Source organism: Falco punctatus, assembly GCF_963210335.1.
Source record: "Falco punctatus genome assembly, chromosome: 5".
Lineage (NCBI taxonomy): Eukaryota > Metazoa > Chordata > Aves > Falconiformes > Falconidae > Falco > Falco punctatus.
Window position 1 is genome coordinate 24,380,988 of NC_137584.1, and position 22,696 is coordinate 24,403,683.

The window sequence follows — 22,696 nt, forward strand, 5'->3', positions numbered from 1 at the left end:
AACTTGTGCCTTGTGTTTAATCTCCTTGTGCCTCAGTTCCTTACCAGTAAAAAAAGAGGTGATAGACATAGTGAAATGTTATAAAGGTAATTATCTCTGTTCTACCAAATGATATTTCTGAAACATCAAAATTACCATCAAATAAGAAATAACAATGTCTGCCTCTGACAAGCTATGATCGGAATGAGCAATTGAACTAAACTGGGCACTTGATTTGTTCTAAAAGTATCACAAAAAAAAGAAGAGACATTCAGTGCAGTAATAAATAGTGGACTAATTTGGGAAGGCCTTTTACTGCATGAAAGGTAGTGCGAAAGACAAAGCAGGGAATCTGACAACACTGCAACAGAATTAACTTTGCCTGAGAATGTATTTATAGTTTTATTGCCCATTTGCTTTGTCCAGCAACATACCTGAATGAATGGTCGTCCAGAAGAAGAGAAGTACTGACGCCTCTTGTTACTGGAGTCCTGTAAGTGTCACTCCATTATTTCTGTGTCATGTTTGGTTTTATCCCTCCTTTATCTCTTATATAAATTTATACAAAATTCTATCCCCCACCACCAAAAAAAAACCCCCAAAACCAAAAACCCCCAACCAAAAAAAAAAACCCAAACCCCAATCAAAAAACCCCACCCTTTTCTCTCTAAAAAGGTAATATCCCATGTGAAAACATAGTTTTTGCTAACAGGTTGTGAATACACACAAAATATAGAGTAGTTCGTATGCTAGTACAAGCATAGAGCATAGCTGGTTTATCTTTTCTATTTGCCTGAAAATTCTGTCTCTTCTGATGTAACTTCAATTTTCCGGCAACATATCATTACAATAAATCTTTTAAGAAAATCTGCTTTGATTATATGATTTAATAATATTACAATATTACAAATGGTTGTGATTTCATGTATTAGACCATATAATCTGTAGGGTCAGGTGAATAATTAATTAACAAAAATATTCAATTGACTTCCCATTTTTGCTTTATTTGTATTGTCTACCTATATATTAAAGCCCTCTCTACATTTTGCTTCTTCAAAGTTACTTTTTAGAACACAATTAGCAACTAATTCTTGGTCTCTGGTTTATTCATGAGTGATTCGGAGAGAGTTTTGTTCATTTGTGTTTTGAAATGTTAACTGTTGATTACTTAGTACTGAATGAAACTGTCAGCTCTAACAGTAAACTTCATCAAGAACTTTATGAAAACTTTAAAATCCTCTCATAAACCAAATTTATGTAAAAATTAAATCTTCTAATAGTTTATATCTGTCTTCCTAAGAATATTCAGTATGTGTGTGTTAACCATTCAGATTTTTTCCCTCATTGGAAACTGTTTTACAATAATATGGGACAATTAAAATTGCAACTTCTTACATACTTGCTACAAAATTGTTTCAGTGAAAGAAAAGAAAAACATTCGGAAATATATTTGCATTTACAGGCTATGTGTTTTTGCTTTATAACAAAAGCAGATTTCAAAACAGTTTTGTTATTCATAACCAATGCTTTCAACTATACCTAAATTGATGAAATAACAGGGGATTTCCGGAAAGGCAGAATTTAATATATGTATGTGTTATTCTTGTAAGAAAGTTTAATAGAAAATGCCACCTTTTTATGTCATGCCAGCCAGTCCAATATTTTATCCAGCACAAGGAAGTGAACTTGCTGTTTTAAGAAATCTTTTCAGATTCCTTCTGCTGGAATTTTAATATTTGTTAAATTGATGAAGGCCATGCAAGGAACTTGCAATCAGTCTTGCAAATTTCTAACAGAGTGTAACTCTAATAAGCTCAGACTTGAATCGTAAATCAAATTTTTACTATACAGTTGCCAAATCTCCAAGGAAAGTTTCTAGCACAATCAGTTCTAAATACATTAGGAGACACCTGGCTGTCTAACAGGGAAATTAAAGCAAAATACAGAAATTCTGTAATTTTGCAACTATTAAAATGGCAACTTCAGTGTTGTGGGTGGCAGGAATTAAAAATATGCAGTCTAGAAAGTGAAACTCTAAACAAGCATATTTTTCATTTATTTTAGGCATATTAAATTCAGAGGGCATTAAACAGCATCATTTTACCATACCTACCAGTAAATACCAGTTGGCGATTAAATTTGTCACTTTGCTTGGTTTCTTTGTTAAATTCCAGGGAAATCTTGAGACATCATTTTTTTAAAATTTCTATTAATACTCGTTTTAAGGGCTCTTGGACATTTGCACTTGCCACTAACATTAGCGCTCAACGTTGCTCCTTGCACAGGATTTATGCGACAAGGTGTTGGCAGTGGGGGACTGCAGAGGTGGCCCCTGTGAGAAGAGACATGGGGCTGCCCCATGTCAGACACAGCCACTTCCAGCTGGCTCCAAAATGGACCCACCTCTGCCCAAAGCTGAGCCCATCAGCAATGCTGGTGGCACATCTGTGAACACATATTTAAGAAAGCAGCACAGCAGCCGGAAGAGGGAAGTGAGAAAAAAGTGAGAGAAACAACTCTGCAGACACCAAGTTTGGTGAAGAAGGAGGGGAGGAGGTGCTCCAGATTCTCAAGCAGATATTCCCCTGCATGGGGATGACCACGGGGAACAAGGCTGCCCTTTGCAGCCCATGAAGGACCATGTCAGAGCAGATATCCACACAGCAGCCCATGGAGGATCCCATGCAGGAGGAGGTGGGTGTGCCTCTGAAGAGCCCATGGCAGAGATGAAGTGTTATAAACTGACCACAACCCCCATTCCCCATCCTCCTGTGCTACTCAGTGGGAGGAGTTAGGACAGTTGGGAAAGAGGGAACAAAGATGAGCCTGGAAAGAAGAGGCAGGTGGAGGGAAGGTGTTCTTAATTTTGCCTAGCAAAGCTCCTCACTATCCTACTCTATTTCTAATTGGCAAGAAATTAAATTAGTGTTCCCAATGTTGAGTTTGTTTTGCCCGTGATGGTAATTTGTGAGCAATCACTCTGTCTTATCTTCACCCTTGAGCATTTTTGTCTTATTTCTTTCCCCTGTCTTGCTGAGGAGGAGTGTGAGAATGGTTGGGTGGGCAACTGGCAGCCAGGCAAGGTCAATCTACCACTCTTGAACGGAATTTGGTCTGAAAATATTAAATATAGCACCTTTATAAAAGCTTGATTGGTTGAACGTTGTTTTTCAGTTTTTTTACTCTAAACAGGCCATGATCTTTCCAGGAAAAAAAAAAAAAAGTGTTGACCAGAATAAAGAGCTCTGAAGAAGAGAAGAAGATGTTCCTGTAATTACCATGTTAGCCCTAGACTCAGAAACCTAGAAACAAACATTTTCTTATTTGATGATATTGACAAAGTACTATAGATTGTGTAGGGAGTGATGGATCTGATTGTGAAAAAATAAAGAAATTATCTCCATATGTTTGAGAAGAAAGTATGTTAGATACTGTGAAATTACTGGATATTACTGCATAATCACTAAAGTATTGACGGAATAGATAAGACATGAGCTGTGATTTTTGTCTTCTTTTCCCCTTCTTTTTTTGGTTCTCACTTAAAAAAATAATAACTGCTGGAGTAGCTAAAAAATTATAGTTTTCATTTAAAAATCAAAGTTTCTAGAAATGTTCTGTGAAGAGTAAAAATCCATTACTGGAATTTTATCCTAAGCTTAATTTTCTTATAATACATTTTAAACAAATTAATACCCTTTGCTATAGATGCCTTAGGACAGTTCTCGGCTCTGCAATGGTATTTGGAGCATTTGGAATTTGCATTTGCATTGCAAATAGAATTTGCAAAGGTATTTGATTTTTTTAACTTTCTTCCAATTTATCCAAATAGCTATTCCACAGTCTCTAAAATGTTTTGTTTTCTGAAGTACAAAGATAGTTCCCTTTTTTTTTCACAATCTGATCCATGACTCCCTCCAAATTCCTAGAAATAGAAGCTTCACCTTCTGATTTTCCAGCAAGACCTCTAACTTCCTCCAGGTGGGCATAACTTCCTGTATTGCCTACTGCGCCTACTTTGGGAAATATGTTACTAATATTAAGAAATATTATTAAACTGTTGTTATTGCAACCCATGGGGTGTACCTTTTTCTGATTCTCCTCTCCATCCTACCCTTGGGGGGACAGGGTTAGTGAGCAAGTGGCTGCATGGTACTTAGTTGTTGGCTGGGGTTAAACCACAGCAATACATAAGAAGGAATATCTCCTTATCCCCAAGGACAGGGGTAAAGATAGATATGTCTAAAGGATAGACAGTAAAAAAAAAAAAAAAAAAAAGTTAAGCTTTTTGATTCTTGCAAACCTAGTTCAGATATGTGAGGGTGCTGGCTATTTACATAAATAAATAAATACATATTTAGACTGTCCAGAAACAATGCAAATTTTCTAGTATAGTCAACCAAGTACTAGAATCAGTTTTATACTGACCTGAGTCTCAAGCCATGTACTTTTACATATTACAGTACAATTTTTTAATGTATTTATATGTAATATCAATGGTGTTGAAGACATTTGACTTAACAGAATATTGGCTAGTTTTGGATGACTTTCATTGTATTTTGAAATGGTACTTTGTGTACAAAGTTAAAAATAACAAAGTGAACAGGGGGTTGAACTTGATAGTTTTTTGGGGCCCCTTCCAGTCTGAATTATTCTGTGATTCTGAGATTTTGCAAAAGTGATGGATGGAAAGAAAGGAACTCACAGAACACACGTCTGTAAAGCTTATAAATGATGCAGGTTGTCAAAAGCACAGTTCTTAATATGAAAGCCATCTGCAGAAGTTTATGATAATTCCAGTTCTTTATGACCTGATGGTGAGGGGGGTCTGAAACTAGTCATTAGAAAAGGTTGAGAGAACATATCTAGAGTAGCCTTATCTCTTTTTTGGGCCTTGCTATTGATGGTACTTTAACAGTTCTTACTGTGGGCAAGCCAATGCCATCAATTTTTAACTAGGAGTCCTCATTAATATAAATGGGGTTTTCTATTTAGCAAGAGATAAGACCCTGAGTTTTCACTTTTGCTTCACTACCCTTTTTCCTTGTGTTTTTTTCTCCTTACCTAAACAGACCTGAATATTTTCCTCTAATATTTTACTTCCATTTACTTTTTGCTTTAACGAATTACTTGATTCATCTCAAATCCATCACCTTGATAGCTGTAACTGTCCCCCCTGAAGCGGTAGTATACTGAAATCTGTACTTCTCACAGTCTCTTTCTCCTACTTTTTTTCTTCTCTTGCAAGATTTAATTCTCAGTTCCACCAGTTGAGTTCTCTGCTCATTTCTTCAAGGGAATATGTAGTAGAAATACTTGATTTTCCCTATTCATGGAAATAAACTCTTGTCCAATTTATCTGCTTATTCTTTACCATAGATAAAATCTTCCACATTTGTAAATTTTAAACATATTTACTTAAACTATTATTTGCATCTTTCCATTTTATTTATATTCATTTTGTAGCAAGATGCCCAAATTAGATGGAAAATATCCCAAGTGGGATCTTATCAATACTTATCAGTCACATGTGCCATAGTATAGGAATAACAAGTGATCTCACATGTCAACAAGCTGTAACTTCAAGGAGCAAGTCACTCTGTGGAGTAGCATCACAGTGAGAGTTGTGTTTTAGCAGTTCTAGCAGTGGTAAGATCATGTTGTTTTGTTCTAAGTAGAAATCTGCATTGATGTATATGGGTATTTCTGACGACTAATCAATGCAAATATCTGACCGTCAGTCTTCTCTTTGCTTTCATAGAGTTTATTTTTTCTTTCTCCTGGCAAATACAGACTAGTTTTCTAAGCTGCCATGGGCCTTTTGTTTTGAGGCCACATCACTGGTTTCCCCCTATGTCTAATATTTGCCTTGTTTTTCTTTATTTTTTATCCTGAACTGATCCATTGAAAACTTGTGTTAGTTTTGTCAGAACTGATTAAAAATCTTATTTAAATAGATTGCAATTAAATGTATTCAGTTTAACAAGTTAAACATCAACACATTTCAGATATTTGTTGCTGTAAAATATTATTTACTATTGTCAGAGATGCAATACCAGTTTTCCCACTTTTCTGTTTCCTTTATTAATAACAAATTTATACATAAACTGGACACCAGTGTATTCTCAACAATACCATAATGAAGGCTTCCTTATCTTAGTGCAAGAGTACTAATGAAGGGATCAAAGTAAAAAAAAAAACAAAAACACAAACAAAACAACAATAAAAATCAGTGATGGCCTGTTATAATTTCTTAATGGTGAACTAAAGAACAGATTTATTAGAGAGTTCTCATCAGTCCTTTCATTAATATAACATAGTTTTCTTAAAAAGGAGATTCAACATCATGGATTTTACTCAGTGCTTGGTGCTTAATTCAAGTCTGAAAATTGAGATTTTGAATTATGCAGCAGCATGTCTGGAGTTTCCAGAGAACAAGCGGAGTCATTACATGTGGCAGAGGATAGGGACACAGCCTTCTATTCTTGGGCAATAATTATTAATGAATTACAAGAAGCCTGACAAGCAATTCCCAAGTAAAAATGAGGTAGTGAACTATGTTTGTAACTGCTCAGGTCTTCTAGAATGGCTGAAATTTGAAATTTGATCCTGAGAGCCATCAAAGCACTTCACTAGGCACCAAATCAGCTTATAAAACTTTATTTCTTGACTAGCACAATGTAGCTAAGACCACCCACACTTGGAAATGGGGAATTCCTAGCCTTAAAATATAGAAAGCACTACCCACATTCATACGGTTGAAGACAACTTGTCTTAAATACTGTTAATAAGTAACTCAGATTTCATATATATGCATATATTTTTCTCACTTTATTTAAAAGGTTTTATAAATTATTACACTAAATCTAGAATTTTAAAAATGTTAAAGTCTACAGTTGAAGCTGATGATAAATAAAATATTATATACAAAGAGAAGATACTCTTTTAAATAGTCTTGTTTCTTTTAAAGTGAGAGACTATTTTAAGAATGTGTTCAATTAGCCTATGTGGCGCATTTAATAAATCAAAAAGCTGGAACACAATTAAAGTATTATTTTCCCAAACAGTAAGTATGAGTAATTTCACTGAACTTTAACTAGCTAAAATGTATTTAGTTCTTATCTGCATAAAGCTTCTATCCTATTAGGAGACAAAATTACTTCTAAGTGCCTGTTTCTCTGTGCTGACTTTAAACAAAGGCTAGAGTGATTCACTTAAATACTGAAATTTACTATTGCAGTTTCCTTTTTTGTAACAAATTGGTATTATAAAGAATAAATTTCTCATCTTTCTTACTTTTCATTTTGGTATTGCTTTTTCCCTTTTATTAATGTCAGGTCTTTCAGATCTTTTAGGAGACAGTGACACAAATTAAATAGTTCTAGAAACTCCACTATGGATACCCATATAAGTGGAATTAAAGTTGAGATGACTATTTCCGTGTCTGTGTTGCTTATGATATGTTAGCAAACCTGCCCTACAGATTGCACATTAATTAGAAACTAAGGGTTGGCAAGATAATTTCTTTCTTCCTTTCTCTACACTACATTACCTAGCCAACTTCAAAATAAAATAATTCTCCAGCATGTATCCTTCTTTAGGCTGATTTCTATTTTAGAACTTTGTTATATCCTTTAATTGTCAGCAAAGAAGAAAGCATGCTCCTATAAAACATAATCATGATAACATGAAAAAATGTTTCATTTTTCTTCATTATTTCATTTTTTCCATGTTTCTCCCTAACTTAATAGCTCTGTAGAAAAAACACTAGTGTATTTACAGAGTAGTAATATAGACTGATTCTATTTGCATCTGTATACTTCTTGCAATGCATGCCACTCTTCCTTTACAAATCGCAGTCTAAGGTACTTCCAAATACCATTAACAAGAGACTGCTCATTAGATCAAACAATGTAATATTGCTATGATGGAAGTTAAAAACTAATTTGGTAAGGTATCATGATAAAACTCATTTTTACATAAAAGTTAAAATTAAAACCAGATCTCTGTAAGCAAGGGCTTCTTTGTTGAAAACTCCTGAAAATAAAGAAAAAACATCGGAATATATTTATCAGATGTTTTTACCCTATTAGTGTGCCTTTATACTAATGAAACTATTGAAAGCAGATGCTAGGACAAGATTTTCATATGTTCCTGACAAGCATGTATCAAGAAAAGAAAAAAAACAAACAAAAAAAAAAAAAAAAAAGAAAGAGGAAACTCATTAAAGAATTTAAAATGTAAGAACAAGATTCAGTACACAGCACTGAGAATATAAATTAGGAATAGTCTAAAATCCAAAGGTGGTATCGTACTCAGACTCCCATGCAGCTAATGAAAAGACTGCTAGCATAAAAGCTAGAGCATAATCTACTGTTGGACGTACACTCAAGGGCATCAAAAAAGGAGTTATCTTCAAATAGTGTTTTGAGGCAACAGAGATTGTCAAACTGTACAATAATAGTGCTAAAAAAAGCAGATGATTAATCCAACGTATCTGATATCCAAATTGCTTGGTAAAGCATTGATTGACCTAAGCTGGCTAAGGTACACTAAATGGTAAAAGCAAACTGCAGAAGGAAGTTATGTGTAAAACCAACATACTTCTAATTTGGTCCCTGAATTCATCCCACCTGACCTGGGAACCTAATATTGCCTGTATTCCTGGGAGGTATTCACCTCTTTCCCTTCCTTGGACCTACAGAAAACTGAGGTTAGTAACTTGGCTTCTAACTTAGATGCTTCAATACCTTTAAAAAACCTGACAGACATAATTATATTCTATTTCTATGCTCTGTCTGCAGTGATATCACAAAACTACTCTAACTCTGAATAGAACTGAACAGTTCCCACCCATTTTTTAATGTCTACAAGAGCTAGATAATGCATGTGATTTACATACTGATTAAATCACAAAATAATTTTTCATGTATGTGCATTTTTCCTTTGCCCAGATAATGAACTAATTAGCGGAACTAATGCAAATAGTAAAAGAGCATTTAGGAATATATTGCAGTCAGTGTTAAAAATGTACAGATTATTCAACTGCCACAGTCCAGCCTGGCTTCCAAGACCAGTTTTCAGTCAATAAATAATTATGTCTAGAACTATTTTTCAACTTGCAGCCAAAAATATTTTGTATATTAAAAAAAAATCTGCACATTCATTTGCAGCTGTTCAGGTTGTTTCCGGTAAGTGTCAGACCTCACCATAATATTTGATATATATTATATATTTTCTGTGGCATCAGTGGGTTTATTTAAGAGAAATCAAATAGCACCAGATAGAATCATGGAGTGTTTTGGGTTGGAAGGGACCTTTAAAGTTCATCTAGTCCAACCCCTTACAATAAGCAGGGACATCTTCAACTAGATCAGGTTGCTTAAAGTTCCATCCAACTTGACCTTGAATGTTCCCAGGCATGGGACACCTAACACCTCTCTGGGCAACTTCTCCAGTGTCTCACCACCCTTATTGTAAATTTTTTTTTCCTTATATCTAGTCTGAATCTACTCTCTTTTAGTTAAAAAACATTACCCCTTGTCCTATTCCAACAGGCCCTGCTAAAATGTCTGTCCCATCTTTCTTGTAAGCCCCCTTCTAAGTACTGAAAAACCACAATGAGGTCTCCCCAGAGCCTTCTCTTTTCCAGGCTAAAGAACCTCAACTCTCTCAGCCTGTCCTCATAGAAGAGGTGCTTCAGCCCTCTTGCACACTTTTGTGGCCCTCCTCTGGACACACTCCAACAGGTCCTTGTCTCTCTTTTACTGAAGATTCCAGAACTGAATGCAGTACTCTAGGTGGGGTCTTACAAGAACAGAATCATCTCCCTCGATGGTTTGGCCACACTTCTATTGATGCAGCCCAGAATATGGCTGACTTTCTGACCCAGACATTGCTGCCTCGTGTCCAGCTTTTCACCCACCAGTACCCCCAAGCTCTCCTGTGCAAGGCTTCTCTCAATTCCTTCATCCCTAGCCTGTATTGATAGTGGGGATTCTCCTGTCCCAGCTGCAGGACCTTGCACTTGGCCTCTTTGAATGTCATGAGGTTCACACAGGCCCACCTCTCAAACTGACTGAGGTCCCTCTGAGTGGCATTCTGTCCATCAGGCATGTCAACTGTACTACTCAACTTGGTGTGATCTACAAATTTGCTGAGGGTGCACTTGATCCCAGTGTTCAAAGACCTCACTCTACCACAACCTATCTTTTCACACCTTCTCCTTTTATCTACTGTACCCAATTTATATTTTTGGAAGATTTAGATTTATACTCCTGAACAGAATTTTGTAAATATGCCAAATGTATATATGTGCTCTTGCAAACTAGACTTATCACTACAGTTTAAGTCCAACACACCACATTAATTTTAAGATGATTTTCCTTTGCCAGGACAGATAAAAAAGCAACTGTAGCATGCTAGGGAATCTGATCTTTTACAAAGATTAAATGCGTTCAAATTCCAAGTTTATGATTTCCTAAGAGAAAAGTGCATAGGACTATATAGATAAAGTAGTGGACATGACAGCAGATGTTTGTGATGCCCCCAGTATGACCATTAAGGACAAAAGTAAGGTGAATTATTACTTCCTATGCAAGATAAACTGATTTTAACTTATAAACTGATTTCAACTATTAACTACCTTGTACACTTATGTCAACAGCAATGAAGATGCTGTAAGCTGAGCAGACCAAGTCTAGTAAATCTGAAGAATAGTAAAGCAGTCTGAGGAGCTCAGTTTGAAATCATGCACTGCTGATGAAGAAATGCTTTGCTTCTTTTGAACGTTTCTTTCCAAGTAGTAAATCTTTCAAGCATCTGGTTCCATCTTTTTTTATGTTAAAATTTCTGAGTAGCAGACAGGAGGAATGTATTTAACTACTTGTTGTCACATATGTAAGATTTCAATAACAGGAAAGGACAATTTCAGTGTTTTGAAGACTTACTCCCTACTTCCACGGCTAATTTAAAACAAAGAGTATCCTATGTATCTATTGTTCTTGAGGCTGTACAAATATTCTAATGCAGGGGACAGTTCCTGCTCTGAACCTACAAATATTATTTGTGATAATCGTAGAATCATCGAATATCTCAAATTGGAAAGGACCTATAAGGATCATAGAGTCCAGCTCCCTGATCCTTCAGGACTAACTAAAACTAAACCATATGACTAAGAGCATCCTCCAGACACTCCTTGAACTCTGACAGACTTGGTGTCATGACTACTTCCCTGGGGAGCCTGTTCCACTGACCAGCAACCTTCTCAGTGAAGAAACTTGTCCTAATATCCTGTCTGAACTTCATTTGACACAGCTTCATTCCATTTCCTTGTGTTCTATTGCTGGTCCCTGGAGAGAGGAGATCAGCACCTCCCCCTCCACTGTCCCCCTTTGAGGAAGCTGTAGACTGTGATGAGGTCACCCCTCTCTCAGCCTTCTCTTCTCCAAGATGAACAAACCAAGTCAACTCAGCTGGTCCTTGTGTAAGTCTTGCCCTCAAGGCCTTTCACCATCTTGATTGTCCTCCTCTGCACACACTCCTATATCCTTCTTATATTGCTAAGTTCGATATCCTTCTTATATTGTGCCCAAAACTGCACACAGTACTCGAGGTGGGCCCACACCAGTGAGGCGTAGAGCAGGACAATCGCCTTCCTCAGCCAGCTAGCTGTTCTGTGCCTGATGCACCCCAGGACACAGCTGGCTCTTTTGGCTTCCAGGGCACACAGTTGACTCATATTCAACTTGCCATCAACCCAAACCTGTCACAGCTGGCGAATCCAGCACTTGCTCTTATTAAATTTCATATGGCTGGTGGTTGCCCAGCTCTCTAGTCTATTCAGATCTCTATGCAACAACTCTACTCTTGAGGGGGTCCACATCAGTAAACTTAATGTACATTTGACTCCTGCATCCAGATAATTTCTAAAAACAATAAAGAGCACTGGCCTGGAAACTGAGCCTTGGGGAACCCCACTGATGACTGGCTGCCAGCCTGATGTAACCCCGTTTACTATATCTCTTCGAGCCTGACCCATCAGCCAGTTGCTCAACCACCATATTATGAATGTGTCTAGCTGTGTGCTGGGCATTTTATACAGAAGAATACTGTGAGAGACAGTATAATGAGGGACTGCCAGGAAAATTTCAGAACCAAACCCCAATTGTTTGTATAATCATAACGTTCAGAGTCTACAATGGAAATTACATTGTCTCATCACATGTTGATATTGGTGCAGTTCTTGGTTCAGGAAAACTCTTTTTTGCTTCCTTATTATGCTTGGCTATTATGTTTATATTTCTTCTAATCATGAACTCTATTAAGACCAAATATTTCAATAAAAACTCATGACCTGACATGAGGAGCATTTCTAGTAAGAACATAAAATAAGGCAAAAATAACATATTTTACCACGCATTGAGCAAATACCCAGGTAGTACTAACTGAACATTTTTTTTCACAGCTATCTTTTTTTAGAACTTACTGTCATGGTTTAACTCCAGCCAGCAATGAAGTACCACACAGCTGCTCACTCACCTCCCCACCACCATTGGGATGGTGAGGAAAATAAGGCAAAAATAACATATTTTACCACGCATTGAGCAAATACCCAGGTAGTACTAACTGAACATTTTTTTTCACAGCTATCTTTTTTTAGAACTTACTGTCATGGTTTAACTCCAGCCAGCAATGAAGTACCACACAGCTGCTCACTCACCTCCCCACCACCATTGGGATGGTGAGGAGAATTGGAAAACACATGGGTTGTGATAAGAACAATTTAATAATTGAAATAAAGTAAAATATAATAATAGTAACAGCAACCACAACAACTGTAATGAAGAGAGAAAGAGAAGGGAATAAAACCAAAGACAAAACCAACCAAACAAGTGATGCACAATACATTTGCTCACTACCTGCTGACAAACGCCCAGCCAGTCCCCAGGCACTGGTCCACAGCCCCTGGCCAGCTCCCTCCAGTTTATATACTCAGCATGATGCACTATGGTATGGAATATCCCTTTGGCTAGTTCAGGTCATCTGTCCTGGCTACGCTCCCTCCCAAGGTTCTTGTGCACCCACTCACTGGCAGAGCATGGGAAACTGAGAATTCCTTGATTTAAAGTACTACTTAGCAACAACCAAAACATCCATGCGTTATTAACGTTATTCTTACCCTGAAACCAAAGCACAGCACTGTACCAGCTACTAAGAGGAACATTAACTGTATCCCAGCCAAAACACTTAGAAAAAAACTGTATATTTAGGAAAATATTTAACTTTATTTTAAAAATAATAATAATACTCTTGCAGCTGAAAAGCAAAATCCTGCAGGCTAATTCTCCTTTAAAGCAGGACAATAGCCTAATAAATGAAGTCCTCCATCACTGTGAAGTCTTCCATGACTTCTAGTTTAACATTTAAAAGGAAGGTAACAGGAGAGTTATTTCTGACCATAAGACTAACCCCAAGAGAGCAAGGATCCATGAGGCAAGGCTACAATTCTCAGAAATGCTTTGGCAGTAATTCAGAATTCTTACTTTGTGCCAAAACAATTTGTGCTTGTTACTTAATCCTGTAATTGAATCCATCTGTAACTAAAGTTGAAAAATACAGGGGTTTTCGATGAAGTTTTTACCACTTCTTCCTCTGATTTGTTTGTGGTTTTTTTTAATTATTATTTATTTAATTTTTTGCTTCATTTCTATCAGTATTTAAACTTGATCAAATTTATATGGAAACATAAGGAAATATACACCAGTAAAGGTGACAACAAACTGCAATGTTCCTAATAGGCCTTCATTGTCTTTCACAGGCTTCAGGGGAAAAGCAGTAGGAAGCCCGTGTCTTGTAAAAATAACTTCCCTGAGTTACTCTATGGCACTATATTTAAAAATTCTGCTTTAGAAATATTTTAAATAAATTGTACTTTGCATCTGGGTAGCATTCACAAAGCAAATCAGGTAAGAGCTATATTATTAGATGTAATTTTCTGTAGCTTTCTTATTCAATATATGTATCAACCTATAAAAAGGCAATAGTAGCTCTGTCAAAAAGTAATATGAAATATATGATAATAACTCAGAAAAAGGAGGAGGACTCTAAAAAATATCATGGCCTCAGTATTTATTTAATAGTTCTATCCTAAGAGATAAAAGTCACAAGTATACATAGAGACTGGAAGACTTTGAATTACATTAAATCTACACAGGTACTGTTGTCACAGACAATATTTTTTGTCCTTTTTTGTAGACTGCTGTATGTCATCTTCCTGCAAAGATGTGGGGTAGAGGAACAGAGGGAAGACTGTTTGCTGCATTTTGGTTGAGGCATGCTGGGCAGGTGGAATGTATACAAGGAGATTGACTGTTCCTTGGGATGAAGTATAAGAAATTCCTGAAGGGCTACCAGGTGTAATACCTCCTTAGGAGGGAACTTGCTGACCAAGTGCTGACTGCCTGTGAAGCACAGCAGAAAGGCAGGAAGCTGACGTGAAGTCAGTCCTTACAATGAAAAGATAAGCACTGTTCCTAGAGACTTATAGAGTCTCTATCAGTTCTGTAGATTCTGTTGCAAAACAAATAAAAACCCTACTGAAAGTTCCTGAACTGAAATCAAGCTCAGAAGAAGGGATTCTGTAAGGTTTTGTAGAAACTATGAAAGCTTCTCCATAAATTAACCTAAAGTAGGCTGAAAGATACGAGGGTTTAAGAGGACTTTACCTGAAATGGTTCTTCATTTGTTACTGTCAATATGTAATGCCTAAGGACCTAGCTAAATGACAGGGATTCTGATCTGCCTGATTGTTTACTGCACCACATTCTTCTTTTTTCAATATTTTAAGGTTTTGGGTCTCTGGGTGTATGTCCATGATTCTTTCATGGGTTTTGTGGTCAGATATGCAAGAGAAATGCAGAATGGCAAAACTGGGAATTAAAATAATAAACAGTGTTGCAAGGGAACTAAATATAAAACATTAAAATCTAATTAAATATATGAAAAAACAAGAGCTGTCAGGAATTATTTGAGGCATTAAGAGATGAGTGGCAAGTTAGCGACAGTTACTGTAGCTGACAGCCTGAAAGAATTACTTGCTTCATTATTCACACAAATAAACAGAGGGTCAAATCCCAGAGACTAAGTAACAATGAAATTCTCTGCAAAATGAATTTAGAACTGTGGAACAGAGAGAGTTTAGAGACTTCATGTCTGTACTAGAGCTGGTAGTTGAAAGTAGTCTATTAAATGCGGTAAAGGTGTTGAGCTTATATACCTTGTAGGTGTGAATAATGATGGAAATAGCAGGGGATCTAGGAAGGACACAATACAGGCTTTTGAAAGTGTGTAAACAGCTAACAATACCACCAAATTGCTGATTCTGTGTCAGATTGCCCCTGACAAAAGTACAGCAGTACAAATAGGGACAGATAGGAATGGGGTGAAAAATTTCTCTTCCCTAGAGAGCACGCTGAGTAGAGCCTAAAATGGGTCCCATCATTTGCACTTACTAGAGGACAGAAACTGCTTTATTGAGGAACAAAGTTGTTTGAAGGACATTAAAGGCAAAATAGTCCAAATATGGTTAGGGAAGCTTCCTTTACCATCCAGAGCACCCCTGCAACTGTGGTCTTCAAAGGCCTGCCTGTGTATTTCCTCCCTCCCTCTTTAATTCAGTCACTACTGAAATCCCACTGTTACCTCAAAATTCTGTGCTGACAGTAAGGAAATCCCATAGAGTTCTGTTGTGGCTGGCATTCTTTCCCTTTTGGATTGAGGAAATAATAAAAAACTACATGAAATGAAGCAAAAATTGCATAGGAAGAGCGACTGACTCCCTGGATGTGGACTGAGAGACCGGGAGGGATTGCGGGGGTGTCAACTTGCATTCTGTAGTCCCATAACAGCCTACATTTGGAGTTTGCACTGGGGACTGGAGAACTCTGAGAGACGTACCACCCTCACTGTCACTCTGCTGCTTATCATGACAGCCTTTATTGGTTAGTGTGTATCTCATGGTATCACTTTTTCCTACCCGTCTGTTCCAGCTATACCAGCTCAAAGGAGTATCTCACAAGGATGCTCAGTTACATCCAGTTCTGTCACTGATTATAGGTGGGACATGAGACATAGTTAGGAAGTATGTTTATTTTTTCCTACTTCATACTGTTCTCTTAGGCAAACTCTCATTGAAGTCACAGGGAACCGTTTTCTTAATACAGCTTTCCAAACTGAGTTATTTTCAATGCTTGCTGTAACTGTATGTAAGTTCGCTCTTACATGTTATAGTCCTAGTGCAAGCTTGGGATGCTCCTGGGATGGCACTGTAATATTATTGCCTAAAGGTTTCTCATTTAATATGCATTTTTTACTTAATTCCTATTAAGGAAATATTTGCATCATTTCTTTGGATTTTGCTCCAAGATTTCTTTATTTTATATTCCTTTTATATAATGTGTTCTATATTTAAATATGACAGCCACTGGCATGTGTCCTTAAGTACTTCAAACATTTACCTGAATATGTCACAGTCCATTATTAACTTATGGCTAGACTTAAAATTACCTTGATGGACAATATTTATTTTAGCATTATTAAAGCAGGGCAAAAAACCAAGCCAAACAAACAAAAAAACCCACCAAAAAAGCAAAAAAATACAGGTCTTGGCTTTGCAAACAATTACACCTGAGCTTAATTTTCAGAATATCAGCTGTCCAAATTCCTTTGTAGTACTACTTATCTGCTCAAAATCAAATATATGTTTAAATGATTGCAGAACTAACACTTCATTCTCTAATAATGTTGGTATTTCTTTTGTTTGTTATTGCTTTTTGTAATGTACTTTCATTTTTCCATAAAACTGTCTTCTAATTCCATATAACTGTAAAAAAAAGGATTAATTTTCTAACCATATGGGACAATTCCTACAGCTTTTCAAATATTTTAATGTTATTACTGTAATTCATAACATGTTTAATAACGTAAATCTGAATAAAACAATCTCTCATTAAAAATAATTGAAAACCCAGTGGGGACTGTTTAAAAGAATTGTCTTAATTAAGAAATCAGACATGACAGTACAATTTTGTTAATTTATTTTACACTCCCTCAATTATAAAAGTCTTTTCAGTCTGGTATATTAAATTGAGCTGAAAAAAATGGGCAGAATGCATGGTCTGTATTGATTGCCTTACTAATGAAAATAGTTTCATCCTCTGAGAATACGTCCAGCCTCATATCCTTATTCCCACACTTTTCATGGTCTCATCCCTATTCCCATTCTTTTGCAGTTCTAGATCAGTGCACTGCCTTCTAGTTACTTACATTTCATACATTTTGCCTTCCCTTCCCAAAAGAATAAAAACAATTAGGGGAATATGTTTTAAACAAGACCTTCAGCTAGCATAAATAACTGATGTTAGTGGAACTATACTCATCTACATGCAACACTGACCTGATCCTCCCCAGTTACTGTTCAGGCAGCACTCAGCCTGGGAGAGGCAAATAAACCCAAAGTTCTTTCTGGCAAAACCGTGGACCAACTTGTCTTTCTGCTAACAGAACATGTCTTATTTCAGTTCCATCCGCGTCGAAAACATAAAGCACAGCAATGTGTCCTGGTTTCAGCTGGGATAGTTAATTTTCTTCTTAGTAGCTGGTGCAGTGCTGTGTTCTGGTTTTGGTGTGAGAACAATGTTGATAGCACATGGATGGTTTTGGTTGTTGCTGGGTGATGTTCATCCTAAGTCAAGGACTTTTCAGTTTCTTGGGCCCTGCCAGCGAGAGGGCTGGAGGGGCATGGGGATGGGGAGGGGACACGGCCAGCACAGTTGTCCCAAACTATCCAAAGGGATATTCCATACCACTGCATAGCATGCTGAGTATATAAACTGGGGGAAGAAGAAGGAAGGTGGGGACATCTGTCATTATGGCATTTCTCTTCCCAAATAACTGTTACGCATGATGGAGCCCTGTTTTCCTGGGGATGGCTGAACACCTGCCTGCCCGTGGAAAGTGGTGAATTAATTTTCCTTTGCTTTGCTTGCATCTGCAGCTTTTGCTTTACCTATTTAATTGTTCTTACCTCAGCCCTCGAGTTTTATATTCCTTTCCGATTCTTCTCCCTATTCCTCTGGGTGAGGGGGAGTGAGTGAGCAGCTGTGTGCTGCTTGGTAGCCAGCCGGGGTTAAACCACAACACAATGCTATACACATAAAATGAAAAAGTTGCTCGTAAGGGTACAGCATGAAACAACTGGCTGATTAGTGATGTGTTTGGCTGGGAGAACACATTTTTGTTTTCTTTTAAGGGAAATAAATATGTCTGGGAAAAAAAAAAGGTATGAATTCTTCTTAAACAGGAACATAGGAGGTTCTGCCAGCATGAAAGAAAAAACTTTTTATTTTAAGGCCAATCGAGTGCTGACTTGGGTTACCCAGAGCAGTTTTGGAGTCTCCATCCTTGGAGATATTCAAAAGCTGGCTTGACATGGTCTTGGACAATTGGATTGATGAGGAGGTTTGACAAGGTGATCTTCAGGGGTTCTTTGCAACCTCAATCATTCTGTGTTTCTGTGAAAAAATATAATAGATTTTTATGTTTTGATTTATGATGGGTAATTTTTAAATTACTTTTGGGTTTTTTAATCCTATGTGTGAAACTTGTTTTTTTCCATCCAAACTAAATTTGTACATGAGAAACCATTCTTTAAAATGAAATTAATTAAAATAACTTCCATATTAATTTTATTAGAAGTGAAGGAAGTCAATAATTAAGTCCCTCTGGCTGCTTTAAACTGGGATTTTTTTCCAGTTGTGGTTTGTGGTTTTTTTTCTCAGCTACTACAGCCTGTGTAAGATGGCAAGCACCAAAACACTGTCTGCTCAGTATAGCCTGTATTAGAAAATACCCTATTCAAAACCAATACCCACTAAATGAGAGTTCTCTCTGTATACAAAAATAGTGGTGTGAAATATAAAAAAAGTGTGAGTTCTGAAATCTATTAAATGGTATAAAAATGACAAATTTCTTATTTATCTGATTTACAGTAAGGAAATCTTTTTGCATTTTGTCAGACAGTAAGAAGTGAGCAACTGAAGAGCCATGAAGATGAATTTTTCATCACTCCCTGATGCTGGGACAAAATGTGTAACTTGTAGTGAAGCTTTGTGTACTCATTGGACTGAGAATGCTAGCTCCTCAATGTTGGCTAAGTGGTGTAAAGGAGGTATGAGGAATCTTGTTCATTATCAGAACAAAATGTCCTAGGTCTAAGTTAAAATATGATTCATCTACATTGAAAACACATTAAACGTGTCCTTGTGTCACCTAAGGAAAAAATCCCTTGGTGTTCTCAAAAGTTGTTCTTAGTAACGATGCCGTTAAGAAAATGCATTTAAGAAAAAAATCTTTTTCTTATGGTAATTCTCCAAGATGACTCTGCGAATCAGTAGGGACATCTGAGGCTGAATATCATGTTTCAGTTTTGCCACAAATAATCAAGATAAAGCAAGACTGGGGTGGGGAGAAGTAAATTACAATGAAATGATAAAAATAGGGAGAATTTACCATGCTGATTACTTTGATTCATTCCACTACAATGCAACAGAGATTATTCATAGATGTCAGTTGGAACCCATTTATGAAGGCTTTTGAGTACTCATCTAAACTATAAACATCATAGTATGCTTCATATGGTTAATTGCTTAAAATCTGCATACACTAACAGATCTTCAAATCCTTCTTGTAAATCTCTTTGCATCTTATCATGACATACACATATTGAATAACATTCTAAAGTTTCATATCAAATTTCTTACTATGGTATAGAATCATAGAATCATTTAGGTTGGAATAGTATTTAAGTGCTTCCCAGTAATGATTGTTACTAAGGTTGTTACAATACCAATCTCTTCAGTCATTCTCAGTAACAGATATAAACATTACAGAATGTCTAGGGGTAATTGCTGATGTTAGACAGAAACATTATAAAAGCTTTGTAAGGATAACATTTTCCAGGATTTCCAGGAACAGTATATTCATATTTGGTTCTTTTAAAAAGTTAACTAAAAAAGATCTATCATGCATCTCTCCCTAGGAAAGATCACTTTATTCCAGAGATTATCCCTGCCTTGCCAGAATAAAGAAAGTGATAAGGCAATAAAGCTGATCTGTTAAAATACCAAGTTGTGATCACCTTGTTGCTAATAGTGTATTTCATGGCATAAAGTTATCAATATCCTATGCCATCTGCAGCAACATGACATCCAGAATCTTGAATCAAACGAGGCTGTGCTCTGTCTTGGGGAATAGCTGTAGACTGTGCTGAGATTCAGTGTTGGTTTGATGTTTATAAATCAGACTCTTCTGAGAGGTATCACCAGAATACATCACAGGTAGGGATCTAGAAAACAAATTATGAAAACCTAACAGACTGAAAGCAGTTTTGTCTTCTTCAGAGTGATACACAGCTGTTCTTGTATTTAGCAGATCTGAAATTTGAGAGTTTTAAACCAGTAGTTAATCTGCATTCCATCTAATTAAAATATGATGTGGTCACTTGCACAGAACATATAAGATGTTGAAAATGCAGGCAAATAATAATATACTTTGTTATAGACAGGATAGTGATGAAAGAAGAAGACTGAACTGTGCTGTTATGTGGAGTGTTGGTTTTAATTTAGTAAGTGTTAATACTGAAGATGTCATTTAATAAAAAATCCTGTCCATTGCATTTGACATGAAAAAAATTCTAATTTATTAATATAAATTGCATACTGAGATTCATCTTACTATGTCTGATATGCCATGTATTTATAGGTTATGAAACAACTTTACCCTTAACAGAAAAGGCTAAAGAAGAAAATGTCATAGACATGTGAAAAATACCACAATTGCAGTAGCATATTCAATAAATATTCCATCAGGGATGATGAACTTTTAGAGGCTCACCACTTTATGTCCATACAGGTATGATAATTAAGTCACAACTGTTAGAGATACTTGCCCTAAATAACAGAACACTTGAAAGTACTGCATACTGTACTGGTATAGCATAAACACCAAGATGAAGCAAATTTAACTACAAGAAAACAAATATTCTCAAAAATATGATTAGCAAACCTGGAAATGTTTAGGCAAATAGAAGTAAACCACAATTGATAGATAATACAGACAGCTCTACCCGATGCAATCAAGACCTTTTAAAATGCATATAAATGGATTTTAGTAACTAAAAACATTGTCAAGTCTTAATCAGGTAAAAAAATGCCTGTTTGCAGTTTACAGCTTTATGAATTTGTGGAGTTAATGCAAAGACGTTTTATCAACAAGTGTGTGGTGATAACTTCATTTGCAAAATCTGCAATGCCAAATTATGCTGCAAAAATGTCACTGTGGACTTAATTTATCTCTTATAAATACTCCAGATATGTGTATGGATTCATATGTACATTTATATTAAAACACACAAAACATACTTCATGGTAGCAACTTAAATTGTATATGCAAGTGCATGCATATGTAAATGTAGAATAGATTGCATATATGTCAAAAGTTTACAATGGCTATAAGTATATGTAGTAGTTTTATGTGTTACTAATCCAGTAAATATAGGAATTATTGGAATTATTTTTTTTTAAATATAGATGTTGCCTGAAAGTGCAAGATCCTTTTTTTGAAGGAAAGAAAATTTTTTAAAGGTAAACTTTTTTTAAAGGAAGAAAACCTCAGACTTTGATAATATAACTGTATAATCATGAGCCACTTTGTGTCATTCTAAAAGGGGTTTAACTGTTAAATCTATTAAGGCATGTGACTAGGATTTAAAGTTTCATAATTTTAACATCAAACCTATATAATGCTGACATAAATCTCCACTGCTTTGTGGGTGTAGATGAATTTTGCTGAGATGTATTCACAAAACATTGAAATTTAAACTGTGATTTTATTTCAGTCCTACTGAGTAGGAATAAGTAAGACTCAAAAAGGAATCTTCAAATTCCAGAAAATGCTTTTCCCTGTGTTTTAAAGTCTAAAGTGTTTCAAGATGTTTCTGTAAAATACTTTTTACTTTCAACTTCTGTTTTCGGTGTAGTTTGGTTTGGGGATTTTTTTTTTTTTCAAATTTTTCTGAGGGAATCCAGTATTGCCAACTCTAAGACTTCAGAAAAAGAGTTCAAAGGAGTTCAAAACCCAATCATGCCTGAGAAAATCACAAACTTTGCTACTGGGAAAAACTGGGAGGTTACATTTTCAAGTTTGCCTCTCTGGCGTTACCAGCAGCATTCTGTTCTTAACATTCCATCTAATTGCTTGATCCCGGTCCCTAGGAGTTTAACATAAATCAGCAGTTCTACACAATGGACTGCACTCACAAGGAAAAGCAATTTTTTATTTTTTTCAAAAATAACATACATTTTTTTGAAAGATTGAAACTTCTGCTAAAAATCTTGAGGCTGTAATACCAAAATTATCATGGCAAAATTTAAGCTTAAAAATCATCATGAGTCTATAAAACCTGCAGGTTTATAGAATTTTTGAAATTCGTTAACTTCTTGTAAGTAAATGCACCTTGAAATTACGACATCCCCCTCATCTGCTGTTGCTGTCCATCTCTGTGTGCACTCTTGATCAATGAACTGTCAAAGACTAACACTACTAAGAAGAGCTGTTTAATGAATTTTTGTATCTTCATTTGTGCAGGATGAGCACTAAATGT